The sequence below is a fragment of the Nymphalis io genome, chromosome 16 (genome assembly GCF_905147045.1).
Source record: "Nymphalis io chromosome 16, ilAglIoxx1.1, whole genome shotgun sequence".
Lineage (NCBI taxonomy): Eukaryota > Metazoa > Arthropoda > Insecta > Lepidoptera > Nymphalidae > Nymphalis > Nymphalis io.
The window spans coordinates 3,283,408-3,295,872 of NC_065903.1; positions in this window are offsets into that span (position 1 = coordinate 3,283,408).

A 12,465-nucleotide genomic window follows, 5' to 3' on the forward strand; every position below is an offset into this window, starting at 1 on the left:
CCACTAAAGGTTGTCCTCTTAGCATTAGAGAGATTCCATATTGTTACTGATATTCTGATCCAAAATCTCAACATATATGTGGATATATGCAGTTATATTTATAAATTATAGAAGATGCGTTTCTACTGATGTAATTTTCCATATCTGGTTTGCGACGGTAATTCTTTATAAAATCATTCAACGTCTATTAACATTTTGGTCACCGAATTAAAATAACTTAAACGAAGCAAGCGCACGTACGCAACACGGTGAAACACATGCGTGGAATACTCGTGTTCATATATGATAGCATCTAAATTGGAAACTTAATTTATCGAAAAAAATTTCGTGTATATACAGGGTGACATTACCTAATATTCCTTAGTGTGGACTCAGCTTATATAGCTTATAACTCGCTTTGTCTAGCCGTTAATTCATTGGCAAGCGTATCTCAGACTTTGAATGGAGCCGTATATTCTGTGACAGCTCAAACCGGTCAACTTAGAATACGTATTACGGTCCCCACGATTGAAACGTCATGTTTGCATATCAATGGTCTGTACTGAAATTTGAAGGTGACATCCATTAACTCTGTATAAAGACATTTCATATTGTGAATCCGAACCGAGATCAATTTTATTGATTTAATTTATTAAGCCAGATAGAGTAATAATTACGTTTAACAATAAAATATTAATAAATATCATATTGTACAATAGTATATAGAGCTTGGAGTTGGTATTCGTTGAATTTTTTATTACCTGGATGTATTAATATGTTTTGTTGTTATGTGTTATTGGTTTTTCTCGGTAGAATCTATCGAGGGTAGATTTATTTGATTTAAATTTAATTTTATAAAATGGTATCTCAAAAGTATACTTGAATAAATATAATGACACTGAAAAATTAATTCTTAACACTGCCAGGGAATGATCATCATCATCATCAGCTCTGTTTATTGTCCAAGAACATTTATCTATATTTAATTGTTAACGCCTTACATAGACACAGTCAATGCCTATATTAAAATAACAATTGTAACCGTTGGAGGAATTTTAATTTTGAATAAATCAACTTTTGTATCACTTTTGCTCTTTTTATGAATAATAAAAATCTTTGCTCTCAATTTTTATTAAACTTTGGACACGATCGCAGTACGGATAAACGGTTTCCAAACATATCCCTAATTTGTTTCGGAGGAGCGCCTTTCAAAAGAAAGCAATGGACGCGAACACTCCACCAGATATGATTTAATTATTTCAGCCCACGAATAAAAGTTTGAACAAAGACTTAAATAACTGCTGAAACATTTTAGTCAAAGAGAAATAGATCAAAGAAATAAGTAGTATTTGTCTATGAATAACTAAGGAAGTGAAATGAATGCATATTTTTTAAATATGGCCTGAATATTCATTTATCTTTTCAATAATCGCTTTTGCATAAATATATTTTATGAAAAACGCTTTATTATTTTTCCTCAAAACGGCTTTAAGCCTACATTTCATCATTTTTAAACTTTTATTATGGCTTCCCTTCATCGTTGAAGGCACTTTACGTTTTTTCTAAAGGAGGCTGTAATATGATTAATTACTTTCACGTTTTACTAAATCGATAGGGCTATATGTTTAAATCATCGGCTTAGCCCGCCGGGTGCCATATTGGCCACCGCACCCGTGAAATAATCCCGCTATAAATAACTGACTGACGTTTGTCTGTGGTCCACAAAGAACAGATTATATTTATTGCGGTTCATTTACACAATCACTTGTGTTTTTTAATTATTTTTTTTGCCTATATAAGAATATACGAGCAATAATATTATGAGCAACGTAAAGTTAAATTAATTATATTCTTTTTGATTAAGAAAAAGTTTCAAAAGTCACATCACTGAATAATTTATATTTGACCGTTATTCTTGAAAGAGAAGTATGCAATTTGCTTGGCCACATAATTACAGGGTAGAACTCGCTCCTTAATTCTTAAATAAGAAAGGCAAACGATGTCACGCAAAATAAGGCTTAATTTGACTGAAGTAATGGATATTACAGTGGGGTTCTATTTTGTAGAATGTAGGCTCAAACTTCAAGCGGCGTGACAGCATTCGAGTAAAATTTTATCTTAAAATAAAGGTTTATTTACATTGTATAAAATTGATACGTTTGTTTTAAATACAAGATAATGATAATGATTCGCCAATTTAGTGAATCATAACTAATATTTTTGGATATACAACTTTGAACTTTGTACTTTAAACTTTTTATATATTGTCACCACGAACATCCCGACTTCTCTTAAATACAGTCGTCGTTTTCATTAATCAATTTCATCCAGTACATGTATGCAAATGAAAATTGATAAGACTAAATCACTAAAATAATATTTACTTATAGATGTAATTTCTAATTATGTATTTTTACAAAACACCGCTTGTGGTGTTTTGTAAAACCACCGAATATAATTTTAGCCTAAGTCAGTCAGTCAGTCAGTAAGTCTTTAAACCGTTTGTTTTTAATTAAAGATAGATATCAAAAGGATGTTTATTTTAAAATCTATGAACAATGGAATAACCGAACACTTGGTTGAGCATTAATTATTTATTAGTTAAGACCCGACTCCCTGTGGGGTGACGAAGATCTTTATTAAGTGGCACAATTCATTTGGTGGGGAAGGGAGAAAGATTAATAGCTTCGTTTATAATAAACAATATTGTCCTTGTAAATGAGTTCGTTTAGGTAATATCTGAGGCTCAGGTATGGTAGCCGCTGAGTTCTATTATTATTTTAATAGACTCGATTATGTTTATGTGCCGCTATCATTTAAGTCACTTATCTGAACATAAGCATGCGCATTTTATTTAACTAGGAATTTAAGGCCACTTTTGAGTAGGCATTTTATACGATTTATTAATTGTATAATTTATATAGCTACCATGTTTCTTTAAATCTTTAAACGAGTAGACTAATACAGTCTACAGCTGATTAGCTTTTCTTAAAAATACATGTATTGGTTCATAATATTAACCATTTCTTTCGTAACCAATGTGCCACCAACCTTGAAAACTAAGATGTTATCTTCCTTGTGCCTGTGCGAGTACGCCAATCATTTTTACGGCTACGACTACAGCTACGAGCATCTACGATGGAGGTTATCACGTGATCTTGGAGAGGTTGTTGGTTGAAGTACACATAAGATGATATGTTATATTGTTCGCTTAAAATGTCATAAGGATGATACAGGTATCCACTTTTTTACCAGTAAAAATTGCCAGTATCAAAAGCACAGATTCTGTATTCAGTAAATAATAATTTTCGTACAAGGACTTTAGCGTTTTATCATACAATAGCGAGGGTATCGCTTGAGATAGGTATGTGAAGTGCGATCTTAAGATCTCCGCTCTAAATGTAATTATAATTATGTTTAATATTTTTGAAAATTATATATAAAAATTTATTTAATATTTATTTGTTATATAAGTATAATGAATATTATTTAATAATAATAAATAATCATTTATTTATTGAAGTAACAGAGACACATAAATATAAAAAAATAATAAAAAACCATAATGGATTAAACCCAACTAATACTGTTACTGCGCAAGCCGAAACTTTACAGCAGTGCTTTATAACTATACAGTTTAGTTTGTTAGCGATCATGTTCAAGATAGTATTGGAGCTGGCCCGCATCTCGCGAACCAAGGAGATACATATTTTTCTCATTATAATGAGAAAAATATAATACGCAATAATTATTGAGTTTAAACATCGTATATACGTATAAAAGTCAACATTCGTTGCAGAAAACTTGATTACTATTTATACAAAATATATTATTATAAAATTATCCTAAAGTATTCTTGAACTATAAACTAATAGAATATTGTTTTAATACTTGCCATAACGAATAACGAACAGTAAAGCTATTCTATAAGAAAAAACTCAAAACTCACCACATGAAACGGTCCTAAAATGTTAGAAAGTGATATGTAACATTATAATACTAACACTAACATTATAATAACATTATATATAATGTTTATAATACATGTACATATAACATTTCAAGAATACCGGCATCGAAATTGTATATCACCATAAGTCGGCTGTCGATATTTCAGGGTGAGTCAAATGTGTTTAATGTCAGAAATAGATATTGTTTCTCAAAATCCTTTCTGGGACACAAATCTCACGATTTCGTGCTTCGTACAATGTAACCCTTTTCTACATCGGACATTGGACATCACCTGTCATGTCTTTAGTCTTTATATATTTCACAGAGACTTTCTTAGTTGAAATTTTATCTCATATGAAATGATAGCGTACGTCTTCGTTTGTTCCTTGCGCGATAAGGTTCGGTACCTGAAAGACACTTTGATTGTCACAGTGTCTTAATATGGGTGGCACTTTGATTGTCACAGTGTATTAATATGGGTGGCACTTTGATTGTCACAGTGTATTAATATGGGTGGCACTTTGATTGTCACAGTGTATTCATGTGGGTGGCATTTTGATTGTCACAGTGTATTCATGTGGGTGGCACTTTAATTATCACTAGGAATTAATATAGGTGGCACTTTGATTGTAACAGTGTATTAATATGGGTGGCACTTTGATTGTCACAGTGTATTTGTGTGGGAGGCACTGTAATTGTCACAGTGTATTAATATGGGTGGCACTTTGATTGTCACAGTGTATTCATGTGGGTGGCACTTTGATTATCACAATGAATTAATATGGGTGGCACTTTGATTATCACAATGAATTAATATGGGTGGCACTTTGATTGTCACAGTGTATTAATATGGGTGGCACTTTGATTGTCACAGTGTATTAATATGGGTGGCACTTTGATTGTCACAGTGTATTAATATGGGTGTGTCTGTTAAATCCTTGTCTTTTCTACAAATTCGCTACATACGAAATATCATCAAAACCGACAGACAAAATTACTTTCGCTTTTATAATATTTATATTGATTTGTATCGCAGTTACTAGTAACAATCCGTATAATTCTACCTGTTGCAATTTATGTCATAGTAGTTATTATGTTATATGCTTAGGCATATTATACGTAAGAAACTTCATCTTATTTAAAAATAACATTATAACAACAAACTGTACACGAACTACGTGTTAAAATTCAAGAATAGTTTTGATAAATCACACCGCTTCGCGAACATTCGTCTAATTCCAGCGTCATACAACGCTAAATTTCATCGAGAATCGTTATAGCGAGAGAAATTTTAATTACACGCTAAGTGGAAAATATTCAAATTAATCCGAGCACTCAACAATGGTAACAGTAATTCGTGGACGGTTTAATTTCAGTCCGGTTGAATATTAATGAAACTAATTAACGAATGCAAAATAAAAATAGAACAAATGATATAAAAAGATGTTTACCGAATGAGGTAAGGTGACGTAACATTTTAAAAATAAATAATTATTGTTGGATATATTTCTGACGGTACGAATATAGCTACGACAGTTTCTTACCCTTAGAATAATATTAATAATGCCGACTCACAACACGTCACTCGTATATCCCGTAATTTAAATGCCTACCTTATTCAGGTCCATATTCTCAATATCGAATTTCATTACTATCGATTCAGTGTCTCAGTCGTGATAAGATTACAAACAGAATGACATAGTTACTTGCTCATTTATAATTCTGGTTCGCGATGCAGAAATATTTATAAATCCACTTCTAGTGACCCAAGAATTGCCGCTTGGCTAGTAGGCAGACCAGCAAATAGTTATATTTACTTAAGTTGTTGCTATCATTACCAATAACTCAACAATTGACTCTCTTTTGACTTGGTCGTAAGTTGTAGTTTAAATAAATTATAAGATAACGGAGTAACGTACATTAAAAGGTAAGAATTGAGTAATAAATTAACCCTTCTATTCATAAGGCTACCTACGATCTACAAAGGATATGAATCTCATTATAATTGAGAATGAAGTTATCAAAACAATCTATATTTAGATTGTGTAGAACACGTTTCCGACACTCTACAAATATGGGCTAATATCAAAAGAAATGTGTGACCCTCGTTAAAAATGGTATTATAATTGTGACGTTTCTTTATCAGATTAATTTTAAATAGGTTTTATTATGGTTGTGAGCCTCACGGGAGACCATAGACTTAACAAACAATAGAGGTTATATTCGAAATGGAAACAATGTAAATAGTCATTCTTTATTAACATGATAAATTAAAAATTAATAGTACAAAAACAAATTGGTCAGTCTTTGAGTCTTTTTTTATGTATCGTTGACATTCATCTTTGAACAAGCTATGAAATGGATACTTTTCACTGTTTCACAGTTTGTTTTATGAGTATCTTATCTTAGATGACTTGACAAAAGGGCAATTTATCGAACAAAAATATTCTAACGTAAGCTCTTTCAACCATAAAAACTTCCCACCTTTGTTACATAAATATAGGTATAATTAATAGATATATATTTTATTAAATGTTACACTTCCGCTTCGCTAGGTTAAGATATAGCATTTTTTCATCAACTAAAAATAAATTAAAAAAAATATTACATTCTATTACAGAATATAATTTATTAAAGTACCTTTTTTCATTCGAATCAGGTTTTCATGGTGGTAGGCCTTTTGAAAGCTCGTCTGAGTAGGTACCACCCACTTTATATATTCTACCGCCAAACAGCAGTACTTAGTATTGTCATGTTTCGGTATAAAAGGTAAATGAGCCAGTGTATACAGGCACAAGGGACATAACATTTTAGCTCTTAAGGTTGATGACGCTTTAGCGATGTATGAATGGTTCATATTTCTTACCGCGCCAATGTCTATGGATGGTGGTGACCACTTGCCATCAGTTGGCCCATTCGCGGGACCAGGCCCGTTCGCCTATACAATTTATAAAAAAAATTGCTGTGTTTAAATATACTTTTTTTGTTACCTAAAAAAAACTATTTTAAATAAACAACCCTGGACCTAAATTAGAATAACCCGAGGCTTGCCACTCAGATAGAAAGAAGAAATACTAATTCAGAAATCGGAAACTTCTGTTATAAGTATATGTATATAATTTAAATTACTGCGTATTCGCTATTTCTTAAAAACATCATAGACATACTTGTATGTATGTATAGATAAACTTGTACCTAAATATAAAGCAGGCATATTTTACGATAAATAATCATATAGTTATTTTGACCACGACCAGATGTAATAGTAAATTGACTTATTTAATTTATTATATATATACATATATGAATTTATTCTATATTTTTCTTACTTCAGCTTGTTACAATAAAAATGTTTTATGATTTTCTAAGAAATATATTTTGTCTATATGTATACTAGGTGCTCTACTCGATTACACTCGCGTTACCGCTCTGCCCCGGGAGTAGTAACGTAACATTATGTAGTAAACTTTCTCAATAAATGGCCTATCAAGCGCTAAAAGTTTTTTTTTAAATCGGATAACAAGATACTGGTATCAATACGATTAAACAAACTTCAAGACTTCAACTTTATATAATATATTATTAGTATAGACTAGGAAAAAAAAATACTTTCAGTTATTTAATAGCAGTTTATAAATTCTTACTTGTATTATAGTACAAATGTGAGTTTGTTTATTTATATGTATGTTTGTTTCGCTTTTACGTCTTAACTCCTTAACGAATAATCATGAAATTGTGCAAACAATTTGTCAGAGATACGGAAAAGGACATACCTAACAATTTACCCTTCCCACTTTACACGCGGGCGTAGCCGCGGGCGGAAACTAGTATAAAATAATATGCAAACTGGAACAGCATTACAAGCAAGACCGAGATTTAGAATAACTGATGAATGTGATTGTGTTAAAGCTAGAGAGGCAAAAAACTGAAATAAATATATTATAAAACGTTTCTATTGTAAAACTACTCTATACAAGAGGATTAATCGCATTAAGTAATGCATAATTTATTCTCATTAATTATATGGTTGTGTAAAAACAAGTGGACGAATAAAAAGGGGTGAGAGAAATGCTTATTATTTCGTTCGTTTTGAAACCGTGATAGTTCGAATATTTTATTATGGTCGAACACGAAATATTATCAATAATAATTATGATCAACGTTTTATGGTTTTTCAATTTATTCTTAACTCATAATCCGTTTTATGGATCCATAAAAACGTTAATATATAATATTATTACAAAAAATTCAATTGCTGAAAGACTTGGTATTATGAGCAATTTTAAAAAAATTTGTACCGTAGGTTTTTGCCGTGTCCCTCAACTTTGTTTAATTATTTTTCCATGATGAATGACGTCTAGCAGAATATATTGTTTTATTTAAAAATAGATATTTTTAAAATTATATATAAATTCTCGATTTGTTGTTACTTTACTTAGATAGATTTTAAAATATTTAAGACCATCGAATTTACGTGTCCCCTTCCCAACTCGTGTCAGATTATCTTGATAATTACAATATTTTCGTGTATGTGAATGGTTTAGTAAATATAATTCAAATTCTAAAAAGTCTAATTTAAAAGTTAAGGGTATCAAAAACATTTATTTTTATTTATGTTCTATTTAAAATAAATCTAAAATTAAAACCGAAAAATTGAGCTAACCGGAACATTCCGTATTGTGACCGCTATTTTTTGCAAAATCTTCTAAATAGGAACAATTCGACACGAAATGGCAGCACATATATCATTCTTTATCGAGAGATGCTATTTTGCTTTAATTTTTAAATGAACTTATGGCCAGCGCGTACGCAGTGTTGAAATATTGTGTTTCAATTTCGTTCCTCAGGTATGTGACCAAGTTTTACTATTATAAATCACTTTTATTTAATAATTTTTATTGTTGACATGTTGCAAAATATTTATAATATTTGATATCAAAAAGTTAATATCAAAAATCTTAAGTAGGATAGGTTATTGTTAAAAAATTTAAAACTACAAGAAAGCAGCATTATGTGACCTCTGTTTTGTGACTTATTCCACGGTCACATTTAACGGAACAGCAGGTCACAATAGGTCGGAATGCATAAAGCCGAGTTCATATTGCACCCGACTGACTAAATAAATGTATACTATTACGAAATGTTATCAATATATTATTACGAAATGTTATTAATATATTTTCTGATACAGAAAATATGATCAAACTTTTTAATTTCTTAATCATTATCATTAAAATAATGTGTTTCTTGATGTGAAATAGTAGATATTATTATAGTAGTACTGATGTTCCTCACTTCCAAGTAAAAAAAAATATGTAAATTTTGTAAGGCCCGATGCTTTTTGAATTTATCAGGCTACAGCTACAATTCTGAAATTAAAACACAGTCGGAAAAAAACTTGGAAAAGAAAATAAAAGTATAAAAGAATTATCAAATGGCATTATATGCCATAAATTTAACGTTTCGTTGCTAGGTCGGAAAGCAAAATTTATGTCATAATAGTTACACATTTAGGCAATTTTCAAATTATGTGAATACAACCTTTTCTTTTAAGACTTCCATTTTGTTACTGTGTCCCTTCAAAATTATGAAGTTAAATCTATGAAATCTACGAGTTTTTACGATTTAATTCCGTGCGGCCATAATTATGTATCCAGTAAATATATATTACTTTTCAAAAAAGCTACTCACATCAAGTAAAAAATTTATGGAGTAAAATTAAAAAATAACAAAGTTAAAAGCGACAGAGTCACAAAACTGAATAAAAGACATTTTGTGTAAATCCTTGAAGCTACAGCTATTTTCTTTGATTTATGAAGTGATAATACGGATTACTAGTTTAGTTAAATTTAAAAAAGGCTTATTAGTTTCATAATTTTCTTTAATTTTGCTTTTAAATATAGTCACACAACGGAAACGATTACGCCACAAAGTCCTTTTTTGTTTCGATATTTAAGAGAAAATACCTCGAATTCCGCGTTCCTTCTTATTTTTCTCTATAATAAGCTATATTCTCTAATATTGTAGTAAAGTTTGTAATAAAAAACAACATTACAAATAAAATATTTTTTACAAAAGTGTACAGCTTATTATATACATAAAATTGCTATATTAAGTATATAAGCAGTAAACTTTATTTTTTTTTTTGTTTTATTATAATTTATTTTTAATATATAAGTCAAAATTATAACTATGATACTACATACATATACACGGTTAGACAGACTCAATAATTAACGTAACAAAACTTTTTCAATTGACTTCAATTAAAAATTTAATTTTAAATTTTTTAAATTAAATTTAATTAAAATTCCTATTTTATAAAAAAATATATTATGCTCGATGCGTAGACAAAGCTTCTCCTATTAAAGGTTAACACACGTGTCTTCGTAATAACACAAATTATATGATAACATTACAAATAAACCAATGGACTATGAACACTTGTAATGCCAACAAATAAAAAAATATATTAGTAAACTATTTTATGTAACGCGTTAACATTAGAAATTACTCACTAGTATAATCACACTTGATTGCAATTCATTTTGTGTTATTTGCGTTAATTTATAGCGAAATACTATTGGTTATTTTGCTTCACGCTACAACTTTAATGCGCGTAGTAGTAGCCATAAATGTGAACCAATCTAACAAACTATAGACACCTACTGAGTTCGTATATATGCTTGCGATTGGCAAGCTTAATCTGAACCGCAAGGTACTGCTAGTAGAATATATTCACGACTCATCTCCAGTAGCGTAGCTAGGTGGACAAAGGCATGTGCAGCGATGCATTGATTGGTTCAGATATCGCCAAAGTAAAAAAAATGTTAGATGACGTTTCTTTTTTCCTTGTAATATAAAATATAATAACAATGAAGTTCGAACAACAATGAAAGTTGGTACGCAAAAAACATATAAAATTTGATATTGCTAGTATGGAAATAAAATCTATTTCATTCAGCTGTCTGGTTTCCATACTAAAAGCTCTGCTTAATTTGGGATCAGATGGCCGTGTGTGAATAATGTCCCAGGATATTATTATTATTTCATATGTTATTCCTATGCTATTTTCATTTACGTCATAAACATGTAAAAAAGAAAGAATTTAATTAATTTGATTTAACTTGAAAGGATTTAATTTTATTAGATTTGTGCATATGTGGCAGAATTTAATACGAAACATGTAGGTTTTGACGAATTATAAACTCATTTAAACTCCATGTTGATTGCATGAGCATGGCCAGTGGCCACGACTTATATAAAACATTTATACAAATTGCAATTTCTTACTAATGAATATTATTTCTAATAACGAAATAAAATGAGGCACATAAATCCATTTTATTAGATATAAATCAGTAGGTACTAAACTGAAGGTTCTTGTTATGGTTTCGATTTATGAAAGTACAAATTTTGACATTTCTCTTTGTTTCGAACTCCCTCGAGATCGATTTTATTGTTTTTATGAGGATATTGGCGTGTTGTATAACAAAAATAAATCAAAACAGATTCCTTCAATATTTTCATTAACTGATTCGTACCTAATCCTTTTACAGTAAATTATCATTTTATTAAAATTTGACATTACTTTTTCAAATAATAATAAAAATAAATTTCCTTTTTGTTTTCGTTTACAAAAGTAACGTTAGAACCAGGTAGAAATTTGGCAACTACTTTCTTTATCGCACTTCCAAAAAATGGATCCCCTCCTCTTACAACCTGGGTTCCTTCAAACGAGGCGTAAAGAGGCATCTTGCGGGCCTTACCGGCCCGGGGGCGGGGGCGGCTAGTGCAGAACATTCTTCCCGACTGTACTGGCCGTCGTCACGTTTGGATTCTACTACCACTTACCATCAGGTGGAGTAGTCATTTGCCTTCCCGGCAAATATAAAAAAAAGAAACATGGTCATGTATGTATAATGTCTCGTACCAGAATCATTTCGAAATTTGTTAAAAATAACCTCTATTAAAAAAAAGCCGAGATGGCCCAGTGGTAAGAACGCGTGAGTCTTAACCGATGATCGTGGGTTCAAGCCCGGGCAAGCACCACTGAATTTTCATGTGCTTAATTTGTGATTATAATTCATCTCGTGCTTTACGGTGAAGGAAAACATCGTGAGGAAACCTGCATGTGTCTAATTTCACTGAAATTCTGCAACGTGTATTCCACCAACCCGCATTGGAGCAGCGTGGTGGAATAAGATCCAAACCTTCTCCTCAAAATGAGGAGAGGAGGCCTTTAGCCCAGCAGTGGGACATTCACAGGCTGTTTCGGTTTCGGTAACCTCTATTAAAAGGTGGATAATAAAATATTTTTATTTCCAGAGAGTAGTATTACTAATAAGTATGATAAAATGTGGTCCTTGATTTTTCATATATGTGGCAACATGTGTTCTTTATTGATAAATATAAAATAATAATATTAAAACAATAAAACAAAGGTCAGGATATCATTTATTAAATAAACATAATGAAATAAAATCAACATAATTACAAATTAATAAAAAAAATAACATTAAATGCAACCATTAA